This window comes from Mesitornis unicolor, unplaced genomic scaffold (assembly GCF_000695765.1).
Source record: "Mesitornis unicolor isolate BGI_N332 unplaced genomic scaffold, ASM69576v1 scaffold2465, whole genome shotgun sequence".
Lineage (NCBI taxonomy): Eukaryota > Metazoa > Chordata > Aves > Mesitornithiformes > Mesitornithidae > Mesitornis > Mesitornis unicolor.
Genome location: NW_010183304.1, coordinates 15,592 through 42,373, shown reverse-complemented (window position 1 = coordinate 42,373; position 26,782 = coordinate 15,592). Strand labels below are relative to the sequence as shown.

At 46.1% G+C, this 26,782-nt stretch overlaps 1 non-coding gene across 1 annotated transcript; it reads left to right on the top strand.

Annotated features, from left to right (window-relative positions):
* The first annotated feature begins 4,372 nt into the window (after window positions 1-4,372).
* Window positions 4,373-4,455, top strand: TRNAL-UAA. The gene has a single exon. It is a non-coding gene; the product is annotated as a tRNA-Leu (tRNA).
* Window positions 4,456-26,782: the final 22,327 nt, after the last annotated feature.

Genomic DNA, 26,782 nt, shown 5'->3' with positions numbered 1-26,782 from the left:
TGATTTTAGAATGCCCTTAATAGAGCCTGGTTTACACACATCTGGTGACCAATATATGCTGAAATTCAAGTATTGAGAGCAGGGCTGGAAAGGGTCCTCAGAGCTCATGTGCCTCAAGTTAGGATCAACTAGGTTTCTCTCTCTGCAATGACTGTAGGAAAACCCTGGCTGACTGCATTAGGCAAGAGGAGATGAACAGACATTACATGTCTCATTTACAGCAGGTCCCTTTATGACTTTATGATTTGGGCACTCAAATTATGTGTAATCCTCAGTGTATTCTTGAGATTTCTCTTCCGCACAGCTGTGACTCATTTTCTCTGCGTTGCAAGTGATGGTGTTTGGAAGAGGCATGGGACGGCAACAGGGAGAGATGGGTCCACGATGGTATCTTTCACAAAATCTCATCTGAACTGAACAAACATAAAGCCTTGCTGAGCTACACGTGTATCCTGTCCAGAACATCTATGGGAATAATTGAATATGGGTTGGTGATAGCTTTGAAACGCTGAACCATCACCATTCACTCCAGGTATCTCATTATGAGACGATTCTCATTCAGAACCAAAGCAGAAGCAATGATGTGAAGTCCAGATACTTTGAACTCTCAGGATTAATTTTTTTAGACACTGTCTGTTGTCCAAGAAATATTCATGGAAAATAACTAGGAGAATAATTTAGACTAGCGATAGCTTGTGGAAAATTGTAAACAGCTGGGACACCATTCCTGAGCAGGAGAAAGTAGACAAATCCCATTCTTTTCTGTCTTACTCCTTTAGCTCTGGTAGCTGCATTGCTATTGGTTTGATGGGGGTTTGTTGGGTTTTTTGAAAGCACTTACTCAACAAAGGAAACATATTTTCCCTCTAGGATAAATAACCTCCTGTAATTGCTCAGCTCCACTGGTTTTTAATGCAGTCTGTGTGCCCACAGCAAGTGGTCTTTGGTTTTCTGGCCAAATACCAGTATTTGCAAGCTTCATGGAAAATCTTTCCTCTTGAGCTATAGAGCACCATAAGGTTTGTAGTCCTACAGGGGCTGACTTGAGCCAACGAGCAGCAGGGCATCATGTCAAATTCTGCAGAGTATAAGCTTTCGCCCATAGGAATACAATATGTATTTTCTAGCCATTTTGTAAAGGAAACCCTCTGAATACAAAGTGATGTTGGCTTGACTTCCTGAACTGCCTCTCAAGAGGGAGGAAAGATAGGAAGGAAGAGGGATCTTCTGCTGTGCCTACTTGCCTGTTTATTCTTAACCCTACTAAGGGCCAGTTAAACACTAAGACTACCTTGTTCAGCTCTTCCTTTTGTCAATGAATTCCGGCTATGTTCAAAATATGGTAGTTCACAGTTATGTGTAGGACATCAATAGTGTACGTAAAACCTGACAAGTCCAAAGAGCTTCCTCATTAACTGCTACACAAGACAATACAGGAGCCCTGTTGCTACAAGCAGCATGAATTTCTTCCCCAAATCCTGCTGTGCAAGGTGGAGCCAAGCTGCCATCTCTCACTTAACCGAAGATGACCCTGGTAGAGCTGATCTGTGGCAAACATTTGGGTCACTTAGTGCTTGTGATGGTCGTAACCCAGATGCTGAACTGTTCTTGTAGCAGAGGAAGGGCACAAAAGGAGCACAGAAGAGAACCCTGTCCTACTCTTTCTCTTTTCCAACTAGTTCCTAGAGTGATGATGCAAAGATTATTTTTGCCCCTGCATCAGTAAAGTGGTGAAGTTTTGGCCTGATATCTCTTAAAGTGCCGTTTTTACACTGCCTTGCTCATAACTTTAGGGTTTCGGATTTTTTCTTTTTCTTAATTACAAGTTTGCCTCTCTCCAGACGCAGTATTGACATGTGGGATGGTGGTTTCCTTTGGTGGCTATTTAAATTAAACACAGATCTACTGAATAGACACCACGTCCCAAGAAATCTCTTTTGGAGGGAGTAAAGGTGAGAGGAGAAACTGTTTTCCAGTTCATATTGCCAATGTATTTCTGAAGCAAAGGATGACACCTTTCTGACTTCAGGACGTTATTAATGTCTTTCTCTTACAGAACACGTGCTCTCAAAGCTTGTAGCCATGTCATCTTCAAGCTGTCGTTTCATGGGGATACTGCAAGCGAGGTACAGCCTGTCTGGCTTGGGTTTGCACGGGAGGTATCAAAGACACAACAGATAATTGAGCTGATGTTACAACCACCGTCGTGGAGGCAAGGCTGACTCCAGACCCAGCAAAGTGCCAGTGCAGGTTTGCAGGTGAAGCCGAGCAACCTTGTCGATGTTGCCCGGCCATGGAAGATGCTGGGAAGCATTGTTTTTAAATACAGCAAGGTGGTGCCAGTGACCCCCTGCATATGTGTCATGGTATGATTGAACTGGGCAAGGAAAGCTGAGCTGCCTCTATGCTGATGGCACTGTAGACCATGTGGAGATTGTCCTGGAGGACAATCCAGCAGGTTGGACAGGCTCAGCCCCTAAATGGGTGCAACTGGGCTGGTAGCTGGGCAGGCACTGGAGGCTGTTTCAACACAGAGATTTATGATGAGCTTAGGGAGGCTTGGAGGGGTTTGTGATGAGGAGAGAGTGGTCCTGGAGGGAATATTTTTCAGCCCTTGTTGTTCTGCACCAGCATCTCCTTTCCTTGCTGGTGCTGGGAGGATGGCACAGAGCAGGAAGTGTCAGTCAGACCTGCTCTTGCACACATCCACACCACTCCCTCCATGCATGCCTTAAACTCACACTGGAGCACAATTCCACCCCTTTATTCATCCCTCAGGTTGCAATTCAAGTAGCGTTTCCCAGACTGCACCCAGAGAGTTAAGGTGGGATGTGAACTTCAAAGCTGGGCTTGCTGGACACAATGGGGGTCTGAGCAGTGTGGGTCAAGGATGTCCTTGTGGGCAGGCCCCTTCTCTCCATGCTGCAAAGAGCAGATGTGGTGTAAAAGCTTCCCTTTGGAGAGGGCATGATTAATCTTTGCTTCTTAGAGGATGACAAATATATTATATTCGCCGACATGCACACGCATTCTCTTTGCCTGACGGGTGACCCCTGTCTTAATGCCAAGCATGCGAGGTCCAGATCTGCAAACGAAGAGGAGAGCTCTGCAAGCTCATTAATGCTTTGAAGTCGCTCATTAGGAGCAGATTCCTCGGGAGCTGGTGAGCGCAACACCCTTGGTGAGCATGGCTTCATTTGTTATTAATGCGGGCGCTGCAGCTGGAGGCATCCAGGGATGCTGAGCTGTGATTCTGCACACACAGACCAGCGTAGTGGGGAGCTGTGACTGTAACGGGAAGGGCAAAGGGAGGCAGGGAAAGTTGTTGGCCCCTCTTTGCACCTCAGGGGGTGAATTTCCTCCTGGGAGGATTTTTGCGTGTAAATAGAACAACCCAATCCTCTGCTGAGACGAGGACCTGCAGTATTCTCCACTGGGACGCCTGAGGTCCTTCTGCCTTGCTTCCTACCACTCCCAAATTATCTCTAGAGGCCAGAGTGACCTCTCCTGACTAAGGATTTTTGTGTCTTCTTTTGAGACCTGGAAACACACATTTTTCTGGCCTGTGCCTCTTACCTCTGCAGCAGTCAGTGGCAAGCTGTCTGAGCAGCTCAGCTACCCCAGAGCAGGGTCCTGAGCAGCCCCTGGGGAAGCAAGGTGGAAATGCCTCTCATCTCTGTGTGGCAGCATCCCTTTGTGAAGATGTTGGCCTGGGAAGAGTGAGGGTGACTAAAACCAGAGACAAATACTATCAGGCTCCTGTGGCTTAAGGGCTAAAGACATCCTGCACAAAGGTACCTGGGGGTTGTGAGTTTGAATCCCATGTGATTCAACTGAGGTTTTTGTGTTTGGTTTTCTTTTATTTTTTTTTCTTTTCCCCAGATGGCAGAAAAAAAAGCTCTACCTCACCCCAAATGAAGAAGAAAGACTCCCCTGCTCCACCAGTTTTCCCAGCCAAACACTCCAGCAGAGTCCCAGGTAAGGACTGACGGGTGTAAAGAGTGGGACCTGAGGTGCAAGGACAGTGCTTTGAGAGTGTGTCAGGCTGTCAGAGCTGTCCCTTTCCCCTGGGCACCCAAGACCCTCCAGAGATGCCCCATCCTGCATCCCTTGGCTGTGTTATCACCATTACTATAGTCCTTGCACGAAGATCGAGTATGGCACACAGGGGCAGTGCCCTCCTCCATGGCCCACAAGACCTGGTGCCTCCCACTGAGCAGTTCCACCAGTATGCAGGGGACACCAAAGAAAGCCATGAGGAGAGGAAGGTGTCTCCGGGCTCTGGGAGGTCTTGGGTTGGAGCCTTGAGGACTTGGTGAGGTGCGTGCCCTGCAGGGGATGAACTGGTGGGCCAGGACAGAGCTCCCAGCCCACCAGGATGGCCGAGTGGTGAAGGCGTTGGACTTAAGATCCAATGGGCACATGCCCGCGTGGGTTCGAACCCCACTTCTGGTAGGATCTTCCTTTTTCTCTTGATCTAAACCCTCCACCTCAGCTTCTAGAGCATCGATTCAGAGCAAGGATTGAGCTCTAGGCCCTGTGCCTGGGGAGCTGAGCCCATTCAGAGTCTCAACATGGGACCAAGCCTCCCTACCACTGCGTGTGTGGAGAGATGTGAGTCGGTCCCTCTGGCACACAGGATACATCTCTTGCTCTTCATGCAGGGAGTGCTGAGACCATCGTGGGCTTGAATCCCACATGCTCCCAAAATAACGACTCTTTTTTCCCCATGGCAGAAATAGAAAAACCTGGCTACCCTGAAGGGGGCAAAAAAGAGACGTTGAGCTCTAAACAGCTCAGACAAGTCCCAGGTAGAAACCAGTGCAAACAAGTGAGACCCCAGACTCACTGCTTGGCTCCCCAAAGCACTACCTGGCACTGCTCAGGGGGTCTGGCAGGGTCACAGCCCCCTGGAGCAAGCCAGCATGGCAGAAATGGGCTCCTGATGGTAAAATTTGGGGAATGCATGAGAAACAGAACTGCTGCACAGCATTGCTACGCTGTAGTCTGTCTCAGGCTGGTACCTACAAGCACTCGTGAGATTTTTTGCTCCCTTGCTCGTGGGCACGGATGGGCAGCAGATATTTGCCTCAGCAAAGGGTTGGTCTGCTGGGCCCATGGAGTTGCTGTCAGGTTTTCATTTGGCTGCTTTGCTCCAGCCCGAGGCCAATCGGAAATGTCCTACTGCTGGGACATGATTTGAAGTGATGGTGTTAATTCGGTTAATTAGGATTCCCGGGTAGCGTGCGCTTCTTGCAAATCAGCTTACCATTGTAGTATCACTGCAAAGAGTTATTTGCTGGTGCATGGGGTTATGTATGAATTTATGATTATGATGTAGGACCATTAATTTCATGTTTGTGGCAGATGATAACAGCTCAATTAGAAGTTGCATGTTAAGATCTTTGGCGCTCTCTGATATATGGGAATCAGGCAGTGGCCTACAGGAAAGATTACAGGGCCATCTAACAAATGGGGCAGGACCCAGAGGAGAGGACACGGGAGGAATTACTCTGCTCCTCTGCCATTTGATTAGTGCTGGGAGGGAAATATGGTGTGTATCCACTAGAGCTGACTTGTTGCTGCTAACCTCAGTTGTTAAGTGATGCAAAAAATGACAAATACATCTTTGAGAGTATCCCAGGGAGTCTAAGCTGCATTGTGGGTCAAGCCTTTGGCCTCTGATGGCTTGGAGTCAGGCTCCCATCTTGTCCATGTGTCAAAGGCGTTTGGTGGCCTCTGCTGAGTTCAAAGCTGAAATCTCCTCATTTGAGCTTCCCTGTTGATCCATATTTTCAGAAAGCTTGTGTTTTTCCCACCCCTAGGGTATGGTCTCTGGTCTGCTCCTGATCCCTCGAGGATGTTTATCCACTTTGCAAAACTCTTGGGCAGACAGAACATCATCGGAGGACACCAGGGGTTGAAATCACAGCCTTTGTATCTCATAGGCAGCTGGGGCCAAATGTTAATTTGCCGTAGGACTCGGATCAAATGGCAGAGCTGTGTAAGAACATGGGGCTGGAGATTTGGGGACTCAATGAGCCCAGTTGCCAGGGTAGATGGGGGCTGTGGAGGACCAATAAATAAACCGCCTTGTTCCAGGGCACAGCTTTCTCCCTTCTCACCCCACATCCCCCAAGTGTTTGACAGAGCTAAAAAGAGCAGCCTGGCTGCTTCATTTCAGTGAATGCTGTTTATTAAGGTGGTAACTGCAGGTTAAATATCAATAGTTTATTACAAATACATTTATTATAGATTAACTATGCAGTATGCATATCTGCTGTGTTGTGGTTAAAAGTAAACCTCAGTGAAAGGTTTTTAATAATGGATTTGCATTGTGGTGGTATACAATAAGTATCTTTAGCAATCTTACTCTCAATTTCACAAGACAGTTTTATGTTCAATAAATACCTAGCGATTATTAAAAACATATTTATCAAAGATTAACACTGATGAAATAGATATAAATCTAAGCTGTTGAGCTCAATACACATACTTATAATAATCAATTCCCATATTAAAACACAATAACTGCCTTGTTTAATCTAAATTAAATGGGTTTTGGGGATCTTTGTAAGTGTCACCTTTTGCTGTATGCTCCTGCTTGCAGATCTCAGATTAGATCCCGGAACATTTGTACTTAAAATAAATCAAGTACTTAGGTAAAACCAAAGCAATCCTAGAATAACACAGGCTGTTTTGGGAACAGGAAACCAGACCTTCAAAGGATGTAGGTCCAAACCAGTCTACAAGCAGCAGAGCAGGTAGTCTGGCTTGTTCCTGCTCTGTAGCCCTGAGAAACCCTCATATCCAGTCCAACCCACAGCTCTTACCACCACCTCCAGCCACACCACTTCTAGGATTGGGAGTCTGGATCAGCAACTCTCAGCTTCTTCAACATCATAGATGCACCCACTCTGTTTTGGATACAGAAAGCTACTGTCTGTCTCATGTCCCATTATCATCTGTGTGGGTGCCTCATGGAGCATCAGTGGCCTATGGACTGCAGGCGAACTTGGACTCCTGAGCCCCTCCTGAGGGCAGACTGGGGATACTGGAATCCCCTCAGCTGGAGATACTGGAATCCCCTCAGCTGGGCTGGATCCTGTGCCTTGTCTAGCATTTGGTGATGGTTTTATCTCACGTTTGGGCTTGCACTTTTATATCAGTGGAGCTCAAAGCTAGGTGAGAATACAAACCAGAGGCATTCAAATTGGGGGGAGGCTGCACATTGTGTGTCTAAGATAGGGATGGTGCCATGTCTCAAGGGGGCTGTGTGAGTTGGTGACTCTGTAACATATTGGGTGGTATTTGTCTCTTGTGATGGCAGGACCCCAGAAAACACTCTGAGAGGGGCAGACATCCCCCACACTGTGATTTTCTGTCTCCCAATTGTCTGTTGATTTCCTTCCTTTATGAGTTTGAAAACCAGGCTCAGGCAGTGCCTTAAGGGATGCTACTTCTGCATTTTGGATGTTATTGAGCAGCTCTGTAGGATCAGACGTGTGCATGGGGCTGCCAGGGTAGGACATGATGAAGGCAGATGGGCACCCTGAGGGAGTTGAAGGGAGCTGTTGGAGAGATGGTGGTTGAGAAGTAGTGGGGAGATACTGGCCTATATCAGCTGCCTGTTCTCATATACCTCCTGTCCTGGTATATGAAGATATATACATATATATGTATATATCTCTCTATATATATCTCCTGGTATATGAATTCCATCCATGCTCATGGCACCAGTGTATGGTGCAAGTGTCTGGTTTTGCTGCATTTGACTCAAAATATGCCCCATGCAACCAAGGAAAATCTGTCTGTGCTTTGCTAGGTGAGGGTAGTGCTGGCTCTGTTGGATGCTACAGGGATCTGTTATCCTATTTTGGCAAAGTTTGGTTTGTATGATGCCTCCAGAGACTGTCTGTGACCAGCAGCCTCTGAATTCACTTTTTGTCTCACCTGAGGAACAGCTCAGAGGCTCTGTGTGCCCCCAGTGCCATCACAGACTCCTCCGTGGACACCAGGGGAGTTTTATCTGTTTACATCCCGAGTGAGTTTGTCTCCAGTACATGTTCCTCAGCCAAACCCATCCTGCAGAGGATGCTTAGCTGATAGGGGGGAGCTTTCCATCTTAGCAGAGAACTGCAATTACAGAGGTGACCAGAGAAAAAAGACAGACGGGCACGCGCCACTGCCTTTAATAGAAGGCGATGATTCTTCTGGGCTCCAGAGTAATACGGGAGATCTGGTTTTAATAAATTAACAGCCTACAAGTAACAATCTCAAGCAATTAAACTCTGGAATGAAGGCGAGCACCATGAAATGTATTCTGGAGCTGATGGGGGAGTGGTAAAGACAACCCCTGAGCAGTGGAAAAGGCAAAAATATAATAAAAATGCCCCGGAGAGCATGGGAGAGATCTGCTCCCCCTCTCATTTCTGTTGTGCATGCCTATGGGTTGCATGGCTATGGGGATGTCTTGTTTTGCTCCCCATCACTCCTCCTTCCTCCACTGGCTCCTGGAGACCTGATTTTGTGCCTCCCTGAGCTCATCCAAGTCTCCTTCAACACCAGCACTCTTGTGCCTGCTCTCACCTGTGTAGGTAAGGAACCCTCCCATGATGAGGAAGGGATGGCTGGTGTGAGAGCTGGGAGCTTGGGGATAGCTGAGGAGGGGAAAAATAAATAAAAAATAAAACTGCTAAGCTCTGTCTTACATTAATAGCTTGTATGGAATCCTCTTTGCCATAGAATTCAATTTATTTCCATTTAAAGGCTGTTCTTCTCAATCAATGCAGCTAATAAATAGCTGCTGATGGCCATGACCCCCAGGCTGAGGGAAGAATTTATCTTCCGAGCCAATTAATGCGATTGAACAATTCCTTTTAATAACACTATGGGATTTTAATACAAGGGAAAAAAAAATCTCCAACAGGAAAGGGAAAGAAATCCTCCCCCCGATCCTTGCAGAGAAGGGTCAGGCGGGCTCTGCCAGGGTCGGGATTAGCTGTTTTAACTTGTCTTGTGAAGCTGGCAGGGGAAATACAGCGTTCCCTGTGAAAGCATAGGAATGCTTTTATTATCAGATGTTTTTAAAAAAAGAATCCAGAAATCGAAAAAAACATAATGGCAAATTATGTTCCCTTGTTTCCAGAGCTGCGATGGGTTTGGAGGGATCAGCGTGCCCCTGTGGCATGATCGGAACGACGGACAAGCCAGGCCAGCTGCGATGTCTCTCACCCCGCTGCAATGGGCAGGATGTCCCTCCAGGAATGGGGATTTATCTGGGTGCCTTGTGGCAGAAAAATTTTAGTGGCCAAAATCCTTGCTGACCGGCTTGAGCCCTCACGGAGGGATGGGAAGCATCCTATGAGACTTGTGGGTTCCCACAGCTGAGCCAGTGCTCAGCCAAGAGAGCATTCGTGCCTTGAAAGACAGACAGGGGCAAAGGAGGTGGGAGGGAAGCAGGACAGATACCTATTGAGTTTTCACAAAGCTACATAACCCCAAACGGCAGTGTCTTCTCCACTCCATCACTCTCCTGTCAATGAAAACTCATGACTCCTGTTGGCATCGGATGAGAGCATCTGTCAAACACACACGTCTCCTGCAAACGACCCGGTGCTGTAGGGAAGTCTCTTATCTCCATGTTACAGATGGCAAGCAGAGGCACAGAGAGGTTAATTGACTTGCCCAAAGTCAGCACAGGAGGTCTGTAAGTGCCGCCAGATCCCTCGAATCCCTGTCTTCTGGCTTAATCGTAAGACCATCCATCTTCATCCTCTTCCCTCTCAGGATTCCCCAGCAACTGTGATAGCTCAGGCACTCGTGTTGGCCAACTGCAGGTGAGGACTGCAATGGTTTCTCAACCCCATTTCCTAACAGGACATCAATTTTTGACCTTTAAAGTTTGGTGTTTTTTTCTTTTTATAAATCTTCTCTAGTCTCCTTTAAGAGCAGTGAGAGAAATGTGCTTGAGCATGAGGAAGAGCATCCTCTCTTTGGGGAGGCATTTCGGAGATGCCAAGGAAAAAGGACATTTCATCACTTTTTTGATAGAGAAAGGACATCTTTCCTGGGTTTTAATGCACTGCCCCTATCAAACTGATAAGCAGATTGAACCCACAGGTAAAAAACAAACAGTGACCTCTATTTTCAAGTGATTGCCTGGTAACAGATTCCCACAGGGCTCTGGAGATTTGTCCTTGATGGACATTTCCCTGTCTGTGCCAGCATGTCTGTGCCATTGAGAAATGTGGCAAGGCGCAAACATTTCCATCACAAAGTCTCTTGTTTCAGAAGTGTGAATGGAGGAAGCAGAGAGTCCTGGACGTAGACCACGCATTACGTTCCCTCTGAGACCGGGAGAGACATTACAACTGTAAGTCCGCCTCTTTCAATTTGCAAGCTTTCTGCAACATCTCTGTTCTTTCTTCTTGCTCTCTCATTTTCATTTTTTATTAATTATCCGGTGACAATTTTCCCAGAGGATTCTTATTTCCATTAATTATTAGGAGAACTACAGGGGGAACGTTGAGCTGCTGGAGAGCTCACTTTGAGAACATCAGGTGGGAGCATTTCCTGATGCTTACATGTGTACCTTGTCGACATTCTCCTTGCACAGGAGACTAAATGACCTGCCTGGGATGCAGAACAACTTTTTTTTTTATTGCAGCATAGCACATCGAGCAAGGAAACTTTATTTAAGTGCTGGTTTGTTGACCCTGGAGACCAACATACTGCTCGGCCAGAATCGATCAGTGTGCTCTGTGTATGATTTATTATCATGTCCTGTGTGTAGGAGATTTCACAGACAGAAACCAGTGTCAGCGTAGGACCGTGCTGCACTTCCATCACTGTTTTATACTGCTGAAGATGCAGATATCGCAAGAAAAGGAATAATGCTGACCTGAAATCTCAGGTCCAGATGGTAACTGTCCCCAGTGCAGATGAATAATGGAGGTGAAGGAAGAGCATCTGCTCTTCCTCTCCTCCTGAAGCCATGGCCTTTATTTTTGTACCTTCTACAGTCCCCACAGTACACTGAGATTCATGGGAGTGTCTTGAAACAGTTGAGAAGCTCAGTGTTTAATCCAAAAGCTCCTTGGTGTGGCATATCTGTTTGAGCACTGTTGGCATTCAGCTTCTCTTTGAAAGAACAGAAGCTGATATTTTTATGATGTTGATCTGTGAACCTGCTTCTGCAGGTTACTGTAGGTCACTGAACACCACTAATTCTAGGATAATATCTGATATTTAAGTACTTCCATGGAATTAGAAGGGTGTTCTCCAGACATGAACTGGTCTTTGGAACAAGCCCAGAAGAGCCAGGACTTCCTCCAGAAAATTCTCACCAGGCTTGCAGGGTCCTACACATGCTCATAGGAGATTTTGGTGAACACAGCCCCAAAGCTGTGCAGGGATAGGAAGCAGAACTCAGCATCATAGGCTATTTTCAGAAGCTGAATGAAAATAGCATAAATATAGTAGGTTTCTGGGCCTTAAACTGAAGGGCCTTAAGTGGTATTAATGGGTGGTACCCGGTACCCATCTTCCCAAGCTAACCCTGCCCTCCAACCCACACAGGACATCCCTGCTCGAACCCATCACAAACGCATCCGTAACGACTCCTTCTGAAGGTCTCTATTCAGGTGTTGCATGGTTATTACTCGTCAACTCCCACGCTGGTTTACAACACCGTTTCCATGGTTACCCACCGCTCTCTGTAACCCATGGAGCCCGTAAAGAGGCAGGATTGCATTTTACAGCGGCGAGAGCTGTCACGTACAGCGATGAGCTCAATACCTGATGAATACCCATTGATCCAATACTCACATCTGGGACTCAGTTGCAAAGTTGCTGACCTGGGAGTAGCTTTTTGTGCTGGAAAGTGCTGGGGGTTGGAGGTGGGCAAATGGTGGAGATCTCATCAAGCCCTGGGTAATTGTCATCCTGCTCCCAACAACCCAGTGTTCAAGTCAACAACCAACTTAGGTGTGCCAGCTCTTGGGGTTCATTGCAAGTGTGGGACAGGAAGGAGTGACTGTGGCCGTAGGAGATTTTTTGCTAAGAATCACCCCATAATGTCTAGCACAGACCTATTTGGCTCCAAAGGTTTTCTGGACTGAAGTTACAAACATGGTACATAATTGGATTTGGCCTGAAACAGCTTTTTTTTCCTAGAATCATGGGTTGAATGCGTTTCTATTTCATGATCTGAGGTGGCTGATTTTAATGATGCCTGAAGGGGAAAACAAGCAGGTTCTGAGAAATTTCTTTTAGGGAAGGAGCAAGGATTCGATCTGGATAAGATGACCACTATGGAGAATGGCATTTCATGGGAATAATTATTTGACCAAACATTTCGTAGTGCTTAGCTGTCTGTCTACTTGGACCAGAGTGTGCCCACAAATCCATTACAGTAATTTGATATTTGCTTGTTGTTAAGCCTGCCAAATATTCCTATGTACCGTAACGCTATCCAAAATACTTGAGACAATCCACAAAAAAAAAGAGATTTGGAAGGCCTCAAGGGGAAGCAGATTAAACCCTTGTTTCCCTGGGGAGAAGATAATAATTTAAAAAGATGAGTTTCCATCCATCAAAAAGAATTAATCCTAAACCATAAGGTGTTTTCAGGGAATACCTTCCCCCCTCCAACTATTTCAGAAATTAACAGTTTTGACAACCTATTTTCCACCAGTTCCAGGTAAGGCAAAGAAAGGGTCCTTGAGGTGCCAGCAGATGACAAATTGGAGATCAGTCTGAAATAGTATATTACTGCAAATAAAATTGTCTGCCTCCGCGGAGGCAAATTATGATGTGGGAAGGAAACAGCCCTTCCCTGTGTGGTTCTGATTTGTCCTCAAAATGAACGGCACGCTTGGTCCTGGCCACCACAACGTGACCAGATAATGACACCTGGGAGGAAGCTAAAAGAAGAGTGACCAGACCACCCCTTCTGATCACTACATGATCAGACGCTCGGAAAAACTGATTTATGTGGAAAGCCTCAAACCGCTAAACAAGGCTATGAGTTGACAACGCGTACTTCTGTGTGCGGGGAAAAAAAGAGCCTAAAAATATCTGAAGGGTGTAAACATGAAGGAGAGAGCTGCAGTATCAAAGGGACAGCGCACGGTACAGGGTTTGGAGCTGGCAGCTTTCCTTGCTGCTCAGATGGGAGCGAACCGAGAGGCAGAGCAGCATCATGGGTGTATTTCAGTTCAGCCTGTCCCTCTGTGACTTGACTTGTCACGTCTTCCTCCCGCCCGGGACTGACATTAGGACCTATCCTGCTAAAATATTGCATGGAAATAAAGCCACAAAATATTTTTCCCCTCTGCTTAATTGTGGTGACTCCCAGCACCACGAGACAAAATTGAAATCCAAGAGGCTTTTCCCATGGGGCTGTAAAACCTCACCTCTCACCTGTCAGGTGCCATTTGTCATTGTAGCTGCTCCCTTCTTTCTCAAGTAATAAGGCAACATATGGATCATCATTACCACACCCCAATGTAAAGAAATTGTTATATATTTCCTATAGCTCCCTCTAGATATACAGTTGGATTCTCAGCTGGTGGGAAGCAACACTGATTCATAGCAGCCAAAGACACATCCTCTTGTGTTTTGTCTTGTCTTCTCATCTCATTGAACTTTCCAAGGATCTAAATTAATGTAAGGGAAATATGACCTTGCCTCAGTGAATTGTTTTGGGGGCTAATGTGCTGAGCGATTTATGGGCAAAGAGGGTTTTTTTTTTCCTCTTTCTTTAATAAAAAGGGCTTTCATTCAGCAGCTTTGATGGAAAGCCTGTGAGGACCCATGATAAGTATGTAACTGGAGCAGACTCATATTAGATATCACTGTTACAAATCTATTAGTCCCACACATTAGAGCATGTGCTGGACCTGATGAGCTACACTAGTGGGAACATGAGTCATTTTCTGAAATAGATGTAGCTTGCAAATCTTCTCGACTGTTATCCAATTCCTTTTCTTTCAGTTTAATTAGGATATAAAACATGGCCTTAAGAGCTCACAGGAGTGGAGGGAACTCCATGTGAAGGATGGGGAGGCTTTCCCAGCTGCTCTGCTGCTGAGTCGGATGCTTTTTGCCTGTGAGGTGATTTTGCTCTCCCTAGGGATTGTTGGAGGCAATGTCTCTTGAAGCATTGCAGGAGGACAGGGAGTGATGCTGACTTGGGAGTGATGGGCACAAGGCGAATTGGCCTTGAGTTTCCTCCACATCCTCACCCAGCATGCTGGGAGATGCTGGGGGATGCTGGACTCTCCCCTGAATGCCACTTGCACTGGTGGGGCACCCTGCACCCACTGGGGCTGAGCCAGGGCCTGACAGAGCTCCTGGTATGTGGAGGGGTCTGCCAAAAGGTGACACCTCCCTAGCAGGGTGACATGGTGACAGCAGAGAGCAGCACCGAGACAAATCACACCACGGTTCTTTTCCAACCACATATGCAAAGCACTTATTATGAGTGGAGATAAGCCCCTGGGATCTGTGATGCTGCTGATGAATTAATACAAAATCAAACCATACACTTTAAAGATAAGAGCATCCAGCCCTTCTCATAACCAATGCAGGACATGTTTCATCCAGAGCGTATCTGCTATCGTTGGTGCTCTTTCTGTTCTTGAATTCATCTGTTCTGTTCATTTGAGGATTGGCGCGATTAGCATTTGGCTTTGTAGAATTCAGAACCTAATTCCTGTGAGTTTTCATGTCTCCCTTTTCCTTATTTTGATTCTTGTTTGTCCGTTTGTTAGTTTGTTTGGCAACATATTTCCTGTTTGAAATGAAAATAGCAGAGACGGGCACTTTCTTTCTTCCTGGATGGATTCCTTTGGATACTGATTTATTTCCTTTTTTTAAAGATGGACACCTGGTTTCCTTACAAGTGAGTGTTGGCAGGCTGGGAACCCGAGGGGGGGGTGAGGAGAAATGCATCTGTTTAGAACAAATGCAACACCGTACGAAAGCGTTATAATGTGATCCAAGATTGTCCCGATTGCCTGGTGCTTTAAACATATGGTATGCTCCTATATATATTATGCATGAAAACTAGCTGCATGCACATAGCAGTCATTCTACAAGGCTTTACAAACACCCTGCCAAATCCCAAAATTCTCTGTTCTTATTCAGACTCAGGTCCCAGTGAAGACAATGAGCACTTATCCAAGGCTCGCTGCGTTTGGCATGCTCCATCCCTTCTCCCTTCCTTTAATCTCACGGGATGAGGATTGCAGCATTTCATCCCTCAGCGTCGACCTTCTCGCTCCCCAGGGCATGTGAAGCAGAAAGCGTGTGGTGCTGTGGCAATGAGGGAAGCACCTTTGGGCAGGTAAAAAAGCCTCCCCTGCAGCGTGGCAGGTCCCATGCAGGGATACATTTTTGGGGGAAAACGTCTCCTATTTTTTTTTTTGGTAGAAGTCATTTGAAGGGTTGAGGAGGGGGTGGAACCAGGAGTTTATCTTACCAGGCAGCCCAGTTTCATTGTGTGTTTTGCTGCTGTGTTGAAGTGTTTGCCCTTCACGGGAGGTGACAGGCCAGAGCGGCTAACCGCCAGGTGGTCATTTTATGACATGGTATTTCTTATATCTTTTTCAGTGGTGACACTCCCAAAATGCAAAAAGTGGACTTTTCCAGATCAAGAAAAGCAAAGCTGTTTGGTCCAAACCCACCTGTAGTTAAACCAAAGTCTCCTGTTGCACGGCAAGGCATCATCTGCCTGTCAAACAGTTTCTGAAGGCCTGAGGCATCCAGAAATGATGTGAAGGGTTTTGCGAGGGTCCCTCTGCCATTAGCTCTGCAACAGAACATTTCCAGGAGTGTGTCATCTCTGACAGGTGTAATTATGCCTAATGCAGTGTCGAAACTTCACCGTTTTGAGGAACTTGCTGTCGGTTTGATCCCTGTCCACCCACGTCTCCATCAGCGAGGGTCTGAATTCGGTCAATGCTGCTTCTAGGTTGGCATTAGTTGGAAGACTGCACGAATTCTAGGAATTTGATTGGAGAGATTATCCTCTCTCTTTTTTCCATCTCTAACACTGAACAAGGAAAGCTGGTTTTGCTGGGTTTTAGCTTCATTTTATAGTCCACCCAAAATGTTTTTGAAATCTCCTGTTGGGTCATTTGAGGAATTCCTGTTCTCTTCTTCTTGCCGATATACTCTGTGGCCCTGTGTCACTAAAATCCTATGCAATTAGACCCCAAAGGGTGATCCAAATTCAGATTTAATCTTGGGCAAAGAGAAGCTTTTAGATCAAACATCCCTGCTACTGTGCAAAGCAAAGGCTTGGAATGCACCGCCATGCAACGATCATTAGAGGAGCAGAGGATCTGAAGTTTAACACTCACCCAGATGAGAGATAGATAAACATTGCTTTCCTAAAAAAAGCACTTTTTCGTGCTCTTTAATCCATCCACAATTTAACAACTGGGTGCTGACTGAGACACAGCTTGAGTGGGGAGAGATGAAGGGATGGAGAGGAAGCGTAACACACAGCCAGCTCAAAGCAAGAGCCTTTAATGCTGCCTATCTCGGAAACTTTGAAGAAAAAACCCTTCTGTCCTCAGTGGTTCTCCGTGGCAACTTTTTGGCATTAAAGCTCATGTAAGAGGATGATGAGTTTCCCATTATCATGTATGGAGATGGGGTACATTGTGCTGATTCCCATGCCGTGGAGCTTTAGCATTTGACATGCTTCATGCTGCAGATACCCTGCGATGTGTCCTTTTCAAGCTGCAGCTGAATACATTGAAATCTTGACTGACACCTCTTATCTGATCGGGGCTGCTTTTCCGCTGGCTGCTCTTTAGAGCGATAAATGTCAGGAGTTGGGGAGTTTGCTTGTATCTTGGCGCTCCATCTGAGACTTTGGGCAGGTAATTATCCCGAGACCATGGGACTTTGTAATGAAATCCACTGCTATGCTCGAATGAGGAATGAGTCAGCCAAGGGTCATGGATTTGCTGTATCCAGGAACTGGGAAGCACCCACAAAGATAAAGAGGGAAGGATAAAATCTGAACAAAGATTTTCCCCGACCAGAAATGAAAGCAGACCTTTTCTGACATTGTGAAGTTGTCTCTGTTGATCACCTGGGAAGGCCGTGAGTTGGAGTTGACCCAGTAACCTCCAGATTTGAGGCTTCAGTCAACCAAGCAAAGCAACTAACCCTTGCAGGCTGGTGTCACAGCTGGAGCAAAGCGATAAACCTCTTATGTGAGGGAACCAGAAAAGAAACCACAGATCTATGCCAGTTAGTGGACTCGAAACCGAAAACTTTCTTCTGCTGTAAGTCCTTCACAAATTTTTGTCCTGGTGAAAGCTGCAAGGAGGAGACACCTTGAGAAGTGGAAGTTTCTTCCATCCCTTCCTTCTGCTGCCTCTCACCTTTGCTCTTCCAGATCCACTCTGTTCTTCACTTCCACCACTTGTCACCTGAAAGCTGAAAATGTGATTCACTGGAATTCATTCAATTTGCACTATAACATTTCTCAGTGCTCATTGAGGTCTGAGGAATTGGGGTAGAAATTAAGGCAGGTGAGCTGGGGTGGCTATGGGGTAACTCCAAGAGGATGGAGAGGCTTCATTGGCATCTCCCCCAACCCTGGCACCAATGTGCTTCCCTTCCCAACGTGCAGCTCCTGCCACAGCCTGGCTCTGCAGCTTGGACCTCTTTGGAGGCACAGGGTGAGAAATGCTGGCTTTGTGTTCAAACGACTGAGTCGGTTCCTTTAAGTGCTTGAGGGTAACAGTTGCTTCATCTGGTTGCCTTTTTTCTGTTGTTTGTGCCTTTGTTTTCTTCCCCCTCCTTTCCCCTTAACATACCCTTTGAGCTGTTCTTTAATTGAAGTAAACGGAGCAGCTGCTATGGTGTGTGTTGTTTTTCCCATTTTCCCCCGTGAGTCACACATTTCCTTCCTTAATGTCTCTATCTTCCGCCGGTCTGTACTAATGAAGCCCCACATCTCAGCTGCCGAATGCTCGGGCTCGTCTGCTTGGAATTTTCTAACTCATTTCAATTCATTTCCCACTTTCCCTCTCCCCGCTGCTGCCTTTCTCCCACTCCCATCCCATCTCTCTTATCTCCTTTCCCTGTCTTTGACTTTTCCTCCACCCCTGCTGCCCTCCATGGTGTGTGGACACCTGTTCATCACTGCATACACCCCATGCATGTTTTTGGAAGGTACAGCAAGGATCGGGCAGCACTGCTGCGGGTGCCAGGTCTTGATGCTGGGGCTAAGGAATGGCTCCTATGGCTCTTTGCTGCAAGGGGGCTGGAGAAGGCCCTCCTGGGGCTGTGGGAGCCAGAAAACACCAGGAATGGGCATCGTTGTTATTGTCCCTCTGCTCCATGGGAGAAGGAAATCAGAGTGCACAGTCCTATGCTTGATATCTGGTGAAGAAAGCTACCCCTTGCATGGGTTTCAATACAAATCATGCAGTCAAGTGCAAGCAAGAGCAACGGCAAATGGCAACACCTCCATTCCTCTTTGCTTTGCTTACAAAGGTTAATTATTTCCACAGCTTTAGCTGCTCTGAGAAAAGAATAACAACGTGGGACATGGGCAGCGATTGACTGGTGTGTCCTGCATGTCATGGAGGTCTGAGGCACAGGTATGAGGTGTGAACTGAGAGGCTCTGCCCTTGACAAAGCCAGGTATATCCCATAGCATCACTGCTTGCTTTTGCTGAAATGAACCCATGTGCTGATGTCTGCTGACCAGGGGTGTCATTGCTAGTCCTCCTTTTTTTCCCCCCTCATTATCACTGTTTTTTGTGGGTTTTGGAAGACACATCCTACTCCTCCTAAGCCCTGCTGATCTCTGTTGCATTTATATCCTTACTTTTGCAGAAGACAGGGACTGATCTTTCTTCTCTTAAAAAGATGGTAAACTGAGGCCCAGAGAAGCAAGGACCCAATTTGAACATTAGGCTCAGAGCATAACATCTCTAACATGTAAGCAGCCTGAGTCCTTGAGATTCAGCTGCAGGAATCTGATCCCAGACCTTGAGTTTTGCAGGTTAATTCCATCCTTAACACCAAGCATCCAATTCTCCCAAAAGAAAAATCAGGGTTAAGATCATCTTAGAACCATAATAGAACACATAAATGCAGATCTTTGCCAGGAAGGAAAAAACCCACCTTGATAAAGATCAGACACAGGCTTACGTGCTCCTGGGAGAACCAGCAGAGGAAGACAGAGCACTGGATGGCTGGAGGAATTTTGCTCTTGCTTTAAATTTTGCTATGCTGTTTTTGCTTTGAAATCTAGATTCAAAAGAAAAAAAAGACCAACAAAACACAGCATAACAAAACAAAACACACCAGTGATTCCTCTTTCACTTCAGGGCTTCCTGTTGAGGTTCTCTCATCACCATAGAGATAATATTGCTCGTTAGGCCTAAGACTAGCCATTGGAATTCAAGTGGACAAAGAAGACCTAAACAAGCCCATTATAAACCCCCAATTACTTTCAAACTGTCAGGCCTATTAAAAAATGTAAATAATCCTTCCCGTTCTTGCAGAAAGTGTATAAAAATGCATGAGGCTAGAAGTCAGCTGAGCCGAAAGGAGTTGATTTCTGAAATAACTTTGCTGGGGAAAGGGCAGAGGTTGCTCCTGGATGGCAGAGGGAGGACAAAGCAAACCTGTGTGCACTGCTGGTCCCACTTCTCCCTGCTGTTGGTGTGCTGCTGGTGCTACCCTGCCCTACCAGACCACTGGCTTGAGATGACTTTTTAGGCTGATTTTCAGCTCTTTTCTAGAGGCAGGAGTGCAGATCTAACAGAGGGGATTTCTACCAGCCAATACGAGTTGGACCCCAACATAGGTGGCTGAATGTGCCCTGGGCAGTATTTACTACTCATCTCAGTGGAACCATTTTTCTATTTATGTTTTCCATTTGCTTTTTCCTCCCTTCCCTCTTCTGCAAATGGGGAGGGTGTTTCTCTTGTTCTTGGATTTAGTCTTGCTCAGACTGCACACGAGTTTCACATGAGTATATCTTTAATGCAAAGTGATGACATCTCCTTTCTCACCATCACCTACTCCTGAATTCAACAAAGACTTGCTCCAAATGCTGGGACGTTCCAGCCATGCAGCAGAGCTGGTGTGGCCCTGCAAGATGGGGAGGTTATTTCTGGAGGAATCCAGAGTTGCTTTCATTTTCTTCAAGATGAATTGTAGTGAGGACCTCCTTCCTACCTGCTATCCTATCCAAAGCTACCAATGACAGTCCTCAGGAATGAACATCATCAAGGAAAGGAAACTTAATGCTGGAAGTTACACAAAAGTGAGATAAATTACTGTAAGACGCAGTGTTCCAGCACATCAGCAACTTCCTTCTGGTGTCCAGATTTGGTGAAAGAGGAAACAAGAAAAGATTTGAAGGCAGAATAATAATGCAGGACGACAGAGAGCTTCTCATGAGCAGAGGGTAGCAAGAAGAAAGCAGGACTGTGTCTGTGTGGAACAGGAATGTGTCTGTGTGGAAGAAGGATGCATGAGTGGGCTTTTGATAGGTACAGTGGCACTGGTGCAGCACTGGTAGCAATTTGGGAAGGGGAAGGAAGGGCAGGCCATCAAAGAAAGGCAAGGACTTTAAATATCTCATTATGGCATTGCTATGTGCATACCAACGCACGATGTGGGATTGCCACATTTTACCCAACAGCCTGTATGTGCCTCAGAGGTGTATACAATAAATAAAGAAACCATTAGCTGTTTAATTAAGGAAGGAGAACTGAAGTGATAACATGAGAAAAGTACAATTGCTATTCTGATCAGTCATCAGCAGGGACTGACTTAAAATGCTGCTACCTGAAAATCTCACTAGAGACTTTACAGGTGCTGCTGAACTTGGCACTTCTGCCTGTTCTCTCTGGAAAAGTCAAACAACGGAATCCCCTTTTCCCACCCATTTGCAGGTGCTTTGGCACTACTTATACGTTTGTCTGGTGCCTATGAGAACCCAGTATTTGAGTTTCTGAGCATTTGAAGGCATCCCCATAGCCTTGGCAGCAGCATTTTCCTGGGGGATCTCCTGTGTGAAGAAAGAGCATCCTGGAAGATGCAGAGATGAAATTTGCCCCTCCTGGGCAGCTCTGCTCCCACTGCCTTGACCTCCAACAACCAGTTCCTGCTGGGGGGCGGTTTGTGTGATTTTGGAGGATTGGCCTCTCAACCCGGTGATCCTGGCCATCATCTCTGGCCTGAGATGTTTTCTGCCTTGAGCCTTTAGACGATGCATTTCTAGAGCAAAAGGACAACAAGGGCTGACTCCATATTAATGCCAACCTTTAAATGTTTTGACTATAAAAGTGAAACACCATTACCTATTCCCTGCAGAGCTCCACTCGCTCTCCTCCCCTTCTCCTTTCCACACTGTAGCCTTTTGTATGTCTCAGGCATTAATCCCTCGCTGCCGGGGTGTGTAAATTAAAGAATAATAGAGCTGCAGAGGCATAAGCTCGCAATGATGGGGAATGTGTTTGTCTGCTAAGAAGCAATTTCAGCGAAAATTAACTCAATTTCATCTGAAATAGTGAAGACCGGCATAAGCTGGCAGATCCCCGAGGATGGTAAAATTACTTCGTCAAAGCTCTGCTTGCTTAAATTAACCAAGCAAGCACTCCAGGTTATTGGCGAGATGCAGCTAGTAACTAGGTTTTAATAAACAAAAATAGCTTTTTGGATAAATAAGGAAAGTACAAAGCATGTTATGTATTCTGCTGGTGTTTTCATCTGTGTGTCCTCAAACAGCGAGACCTTCACATTCCTTCAGAAGCTTTCTGTAAGTCTCCGTGTTTGGCTGGTTTCTCTTCAGAGCCTTTGCAAACAAGTGTGACTCAGACAGTGATGTTGGAGATGATGTTGGATAAACCTTTTCCCAGCAACTAACAAACTGAGCGGTTCGGTTTGCAAGGTGCAGTAACAGCACCAGTTTTTAGAGATATTTTTGGGATTTTTTTCAAAGTTAGAAGGTGGCTATTCGGTTCATGACTATTAAATTGCTCAAAATATGCTGTAACGTGATAAGAATTGTTCCATACTGTCACTGGTACAGCAGATCCCCCAGATGAATACTTCGCTGCCAATGGGCAAGTCAGGGTGGGAGCTTTCTCCTCCAGGTGGGAGCTCAGGTCCAAGGGGAGGGCAATTTCATCATGACAAGAGGAGTGGCTGAAGGACCAGATCAGTGGGCTTGGAAATCAGTCGAGAATGTGCTGGTTTGTACAACTTGTTTTGGCGTTTTGGGTTTTTTTTACTATTAATACCATTTCTAAGGATTGTGTTTTGTGAAAGGACTTTGCTTTTGGAGGTTATGATGGCTAGGAAGTGCCTTATGGAAAATGCATGTTGGGCTTGTTCTTTTGCCTCTTAGTCCAGCACCGTCAGGAAGGAAGATGGTTTCTCTTGAATTCCAGTCCTCCAGGTACTGTGATTTTGGTTTTGAGAATAGCATTACTCAGAAATGTTATTTAATTGGATAGAAGGATAATGAGTTTAAGAACATATTTTCCTTTGGAAAAGAATATGGAAAAGCTGCTCAGAGCTGCAAAAATATGCTGCCTCCATTGACTGTCTCTCCTTTGCATCTCTCTCTCCAAAACAGGCCATCAATATTCAGAGAGCACTTGATATTTAAAAGTTTTGGGTATGTGTGATCAGCATCTCCGTTGGAAGGATGATGTCTTATCCAAGGCATGGTTTCTGGCACTGGGAGCCACCTCTGTTCGTGGCTCCAGGTCCCCAGGGAAAGGGACCATCAATGGTCCCATCCAGGGAAAGGAGAGCTGCAGAAGGATCAAACCAGCCAAACCAGAGTATGAGATGGACCCAACCACAGAGGGACTGCGCTTCCCTGATTGCTTATATCTCCCCTCCCTTCCTACCATAAATCTCAGGATCCGCAGAGGGGAAAGCAGCTGCATAAAAGATTTGCTGAGCCATCCACTCGTTGAAGTGTTTCACTGGCAAATAAATACTTTCTCTCGCTGTTGCATATTTACAGTTTGGAGATTGCTTGTTAGGACAGTCTGAGGTTGTATTTTTTAGCTGTGCTGGTTTCAGATATCAGGAGAAGGCACTTGGTTAATAACCCACTGTCACTGCCATGAACTGTAGTGCCCTGACTTGGGAGACAGCTGGCAGCCCCTCTCCTCATAAACAAAAACACAGGGTAGGAAATACGGGACCAGCTCTGCGTAAAATCACCTCCCTTTGATAGGATTAATTGCAGAAATGCCACCAACTTGTCATTAAATCTAGTAAATGCATTTGGAGCGAGGAATAAATCACCCAGCGAGGCAGAGGCTCATTCAGACAAACATGCCCCACTGAGACCTTTCATCATCACACTCCTCCATTGGGTTGTCTGCCACTTTTACTTCTTTTCCCTGTTAATGCAGTAGTCAGAAAGGTGCTGGCTTTAAAACAACAGCCTCAAACCCAGCCAGGAATATAACAAATACCCCCCTCCCCACCCTGCACTATCGCCAGCCAGGCCGCCCTCTCTCTCAAAGCTCCTATCTACTCCCCGCACGCTGCTCCTGTGTTGTATCTGCGCCCTTGGCTGATAAGACCTGGTTCATCTATTGTCAGCCCTGCCGAGGCAATCGAGCTGCATTCGAGCGAGCTGGATTTTGTTCTGCATCACGTATCAATGACAACTTCCAGCTACGGCCTTGCTTTAAAAACCTCGCCGGTGAAGGGTGCACGGAGCTCGAAGAGCGAGGCGGATCTCTGAGCACAAAGGGAATTCAAAGCAGCTCAAAAACAGGCTTTGAAAATCGAGCAAATACGCTGTGGAGGCCATCAGGAGAGACCAGATAAACGTGGGACACCAAGATAGCCGCAGGCGAGACTGCTGTACAGTACCATACCCGGAACAGGAGTGTCAGTGGATACAAAACACAGTAGTATGCCTCCAATGAAAGCAGAAAAGGGATGATTCGTGATTAAGGCACAGCAGTGGCACTGAGTGGCTGGAGTCTGTTGCAAGTGATCTTCGCTCTGGGCTGTCTTTCTCGCAGCGTTCGCTGGTCATCTTGGCTGGAGAGGTTTTGCAAAGGGGTGTTGAAGGCAGTCAGGAGGGCAGGGAAATCAAAAGGGTGCCCACATCTCAACTTCTGCAGCATTTTGGAAGTCTCCTCCAGTGATGTGGCAGTCTCTGGAGTGGGGAACAGGAGGGACTTGTCTCTTGTGTGGTGGATAGATGTCTCCAACTAAGCAGGGCTGCATTGCAGCCGAGGCCTGTAAAAGCGACTGTAATTTGAATAAATAAAAAGTAGCCTTCGACTGAGATTTTATTAATGGGATGGCACATTTTAAAATCAAATTACTTTGATACTCTTGACTGGGGAGAGTCAAGAGGCAGGGGAAAAGCCAGTTGCATAGGTGCCTTGTGGAGTATGGAACTGCCCAAGCTGCAGTTTTTGTGTATTTCACTTCTAATGAACCTGCCATTTTATGAGTCAGCACTGATGGGAAATGCGATGGTCATCTTTCAGGAACAACTTATGCTTCATCTCTGCCTGCCAAGATGTCACCTCCTTGCTCTTCGCTCTCCTAGACTGCCACGCTTTTCTTTTTCCCTACTCAAACGGTTAACCCTACAGTCTCACGCTGGATAACTTCCTTCAGCTGAAGAGAAACAGCAGTACAAGGCAGATAAGAAAGTAATTGTACCCTGAGGAAGCACAAGGAGTGTCTGCATCATGTACACTCGCCTTACGAAACAGCAGCTACTTATGCTAAGCAAGTGGCCTTTTAAATCCAAGATGGGGTACATGGAAAAGCCATCATGGCAGCTACCTCATTAGACCTGTATCATGGCTACTCGGAGCAGTTTCTATCCTGTCCTTGATTTAGTTTTCCACCACCAGAGACTTCTTGCTGATCACCTGCATTATGTTGTGGCCATATCTCTGGATTAGGGCAGATAGATTGTGAAAATCCAGTGGAAGGGAAGGGAAGGGGAAAGGAAAGAGGAAGGGAAGTTTGAGAAGAAGCATCTTGCAGTGAGGAGCTGTTGGTAGATCCAAGATGGGGTTTAGATCTGATTTAGGCTTGTTTCCCCCAAGACTTCCCAGAGGAACCACACGCTTCATTTCCTGGGATCTTAATATGAAAACCTTCAAGCTAACCATCATAAAAAGTGACTCACTGGGCACCCCTAGAGATCAGAGACACCCATGCAGCTGCTTGTGCTGGTGTCCTTCAGCCTTGCTCGGGAAGGGCCACGAGAAGGATTAGGGACATTCAGAAAAGAAGAATAGACAATGCCATGGAAGAAAATCTACCCAGGCCTATTAACCACAGAGATCCATTAGTTCAGGTGAGAAATACAAGGCCTGAGGGCTATGGGAGCAGGTAGAGCACGCAGCAAAGCAGACTCAGTAACCTCACCCTTTCAGTGCCCTTTCCTTGCTGCTGTGCGCAAAGGGACAGCAGGCTGGATGGATCTTTGGCTTTACTCAGTGCAAATGCTCTTCTCTTCTTTGAACCTCAAAGGCAGAAACAGTCACAGATCCCTGACTCGATTCACACACGGATCTTTCAGATGGGAAAAGATTTCAATTGCTTCCAGCGTGGGGCCAGAGCAGTGCCAGTGACCATGAAGTGGAAGGCTCCACATCCTACGTTAACCGGTCACTGCAGTCTTGTTCTCTCTTTTCCTCTCCTTGACTTTGTATTTTTTTCAGCCTCTAATGAAGCACAAGTATCCGGAAAGAAGGCATGCCAGGGGTGACAGGGAAATGTCCTTCTGATCTCTCCTCTTGAAGGAAGATTTGGAACATTTTAATAAAGTGGATTAAGAACTTGGACACAAAAAGTAACCTGTTTCTCTGTGACGGGTGCTTTAATCTTCTCCCTGAGCTGCTGATAAAGACTTTCCTTAAAGAAACCTCCTGAACACAAAAGAGAAAATAAAAGAATGGGAGAACAGAGTGAGTGGTGCAAGATGTTTAAAGGCACCCCCAAAAATGAAGCTGCTTGGGTGTTAATTGTGTTCTCTTTTCCAAGAGCCTGTTTTCCTCTTTCGTTTCTGATTTTGGATCAATGCTAGAGGCTGCAAAGCTAAACCAAGGAAGGAAAAAGCCTTTGATTAGACAATCTGAGTGTTAAAAAAGGTATTGAACAAAAAAGTGCAGTCAATGAGCTACTCAATACAACAATTAGAAGGTGAAACTTTTTCTTTCCCTTTCGAAGCAAGACACACCTCTGCTCTGCTGGAAGGAGGTGGGTGGGAGGAATTTTTCCCATTCTGGTTCCCAATTGTCTCCTGGACCTATTCCATTTGAAAGAAGAACATGACCTATAAAATTGGCCCACTTTCATGTCACCCAATACAGCCTGTAAAACTATCTGGCATTTAAGGGGACACTCCTGGTGTTTACAGCCACAAGCTTTCTGCCACAATAAATTAATAGAGAGAGTTGTAGAAAAACGTTGTCTGTACAAGGGTTCCTGGAATATTTCTAATTACAGAGTCTTTCCAACACCGCTGGCAACATAAATGGTTACACAGCTGAAGCTTTGCCCAGATGGGGCAAATGAACATGGTGTGAGGATGAAATATGAGTTGAGTGGATCGGTCCAACATGCTAACATGGTAAATTTGTGTAGGTTTTTTTTTATGTCTTGATGATTGGAATTACTATTGTAAAACTGGATGTCTTAAAAAATAGAGCCCCTTGCCTGCCCTGCCCTGCTACCGTATTTTCAAGCATGGGAGCATCTCAGGGGTTGGTTCAAC